Source organism: Tenrec ecaudatus, chromosome 1, assembly GCF_050624435.1.
Source record: "Tenrec ecaudatus isolate mTenEca1 chromosome 1, mTenEca1.hap1, whole genome shotgun sequence".
Classification (NCBI taxonomy): domain Eukaryota; kingdom Metazoa; phylum Chordata; class Mammalia; order Afrosoricida; family Tenrecidae; genus Tenrec; species Tenrec ecaudatus.
This window is the reverse complement of record NC_134530.1, coordinates 158,767,243-158,770,270: the sequence shown is the minus strand read 5'-3', so window position 1 is coordinate 158,770,270 and position 3,028 is coordinate 158,767,243. Positions and strand designations below refer to the sequence as shown.

General features: G+C 43.8%; 1 pseudogene; it reads right to left on the bottom strand.

Annotated features, from left to right (window-relative positions):
• Positions 1-562: 562 nt before the first annotated feature.
• On the bottom strand, positions 563-2,479 carry LOC142437409 (small ribosomal subunit protein eS4, X isoform-like; annotated as a pseudogene).
• Between the last annotated feature and the right edge of the window lie 549 nt (positions 2,480-3,028).

Here is a 3,028-nt window from a genome sequence, read left to right as displayed (position 1 = left end):
CTTAGATGGCTGCTTGCTTTAAGACAAGCTTTTGAACCACAGACATCCTTCTTTCCCACAGCCGGGCACCATCTGCTTTCTTCACTACACTTTGCTATAGCATTCATTTCACATCATCAGTGATCTTTTCATGACACCAGGTATTAATTAGGGCCTCATCTTAAGAACTAATTGTTTTTAGATTAGGATGTGAGATTAAGTTTGAACTTAAAAATCCACTCATATCTATCATATATGTGTGTGTGTCTATATATATGAATGGTCTGATTTAAAGACAGTATTATCATTTTTTTGAAATATAAATAATCCCCCAGTGGACCCATATGGTAATTCTATTAATAGTATCATAAATTTAACCAATAGTATAGAATTTGAAATATTTGTTGATAAAGGAAAGTATCCGAGATGTATGCAAAACAGAAACAACTTCACTGCCATGGAGTTGACTGCAATTCAGAGCAATCCTATAGGAGAGGGTAGGACTTCCCCTGTGGGTTTAAGACTCTTTTTTCAATTAATTATGCTGTATTTATTATTTCAGAGATCTCTTCATTCACACCACCTAGAGATTATTTCCCCCTCTGCTCTGTTTGGCAGCTAGTCTCTTGTCTCTTCAGCAAGGGTGAGGCAATACCTTTTCCTTGGGGAAGAGAAATCCATGATTGATTGCCTTTTTCAGTAACAGAGATGTTGGAAGAGAGGGTGGTAAAGCCATTGGCATCTTTCACATGAACCACATCAAAAGAGCCAGGGCATCTCTATAGATGATCACACCAATTCTTCCCCCGTTAGCACTTCCAGTCACATACACACGTTGCCAGTGTCAGACCTGATGAATCAGTAATCTTTCCGTCTCCAGCTCAATCTGAATGGTTGAGAAGAGGAGAGTGAGACAGACTAGCAGTAGCTACTGTAACACCTTGTTGACTGCTTGTTCTCAAGATCAGAACATTTTAATGAATAACATTCTTCCTTTTGATGTTGTAGCCAGGATGTTACTATTTTTATTTTATTAACCAGGATGTTGTAATGATGCTGTGCCTTGTAACACTCACTAACTCTAAAAAATAATACTAATTTTGCTTTCTGCTTCTGTCCATGCTTGCTTATGTCCCAGAGCAGTGGTTCTCAACCTTCCTAATGTCACGACCCTTTAAGACAGTTCCTCATGTGGTGGTGACCCCAACCATAAAATTATTTTCGTTGCTACTTCATAACTGTAATTTTGCTACTGTTAGGAATCAGGCAACCCCTGTGAAAGGATCGTTCAGCCCCCAAATGAGTTGTGGCCCAGATTGAGAACCGCTGTCCAAGATAAACAGTAAATGAGGTTTTGCTTTTAAAGATTGACTGACATGTCTACTCGGGCCTGCAATCAAGGAGTCGCTTTTAGAATCTCGCAGTCTGGTTAAAACCGAATAAAGTCTCTTCCAAATTTCAAGACATTACAGTGGCTATCACTTCTGTGAACCCCCAATAGATAGGAGAAGATGCGGTGTGGGGGGAGGTCAGATGCTCACAGGCATCCTCCCTGAGGGTGATCAGTTGCCAGCCAGCAATAGGCCCCACTCCCTGCTGTTAAGGACAATGGGGCCTGCAGTCATCTATCTGGTTCCAGTAGGTGGGGTTTACACCCTACTGATAATGGTTCCTATGGAGATCTAGGGAATAGGTCAAAGTTAAACCACCATCCTAAACCTAGGATCCGCCCATCTTGTCACATGTATAACCCCAATCCCTCCCCTTCCTATTATAGCACAGCCCCTTCCTGTGACATAGGTCCTCACTGTAATTAGGGGGCTTGCATGTCCCCGGAGAATATTAAAAGCCTGGGCTAGCATTAAAGACTCTCTCTCCCTCCACGTGGACCACCAAGCGGGGCTGAGGTGAGCTTGCTACTATGAATCGTGTCTGACTCCATTTCCTTCAATACTTCTCTTCTGTCTCTCATGCTTTCTATGACTTTACTACGATCTTTACTTATCATTGCTGTACAATTGTGCCTACCGGACCCGTAATGATGTGTTAGGGGCTGGCTTCCCCTGACAATGCGGGGATCATGAGTCACCAGAGGAGGGATTCCTATTGTGCCCACAAAGATCTTCCTTACTTTGCACAACTTGTACTCCGCCTCCTCAGGTGTAATTCAGTGAACGGCGAAGTGACCCTTGTCACTGATCAGATGAAAATCCTCTCCGTCTTGTCAGTGCTGATCACAGCCATACCACCAACAGGGTAGGTTATATCAGTTCCGACCTTGCCATCAATCTTAAAGAACCGCTGCATGCATTTTTTAAAACTTCAGCTCCTGTCAGAGCATACATCAATCTATTTCTTAAGAAATTGACCAGTGGGAGACATTCTCTCAGCTTGTGGGGACCGTGGATGGACAAGGAGCAAACATCCCAGTCAGTTTGTCCAGCGTCCAATGCTTTGGAGCAGCTATGCACTTAAGGTGCTTCTTGGGACCACGAGCCATGCTGCACTGAGTACAGAAAGAGCGACTGTAACTCTTCACAGCAGTAGAAAGCCTCATCTTTCTCTTGTGTAGCAGCTGGTAGCTTTGAACTTCTGACCTTGCAGTTAGCAGGGCAACATGTAACCACTAAAATACATAAGTAATTGTTATATGCAGGAAGTCCGTTTTTTTCCTAATATCAGTCTCAACGATCAGCCTAGAATATGAGGCACTGTGAGGAGAGGAGCGTCCCCAACAAATCATCACAGGTCCGGTAGGCACGCCTGTACAGTGATAATAAGTAAAGATTCTAGTAAAGTCACAGAGAGCATGAGAGGTAGAGGAGAGATTGGGATAATGGAGTCAGACACCATTCATGGAAGCATGCTCACCTCAGCCCTGCTTGGTGGTTCTCATGGGGGAAGCCCGGCCACAAGAGCAGGAGAGAGCCTCCGGAGTGAGAGCCCCTACTTTATTGCTAACTAAGGGTTATATCTCATTAGAGGGATATGATTACAGGTACCACACGTCACAGGAAGGGGCAGGACAACAGGCAAACACATCATGGGA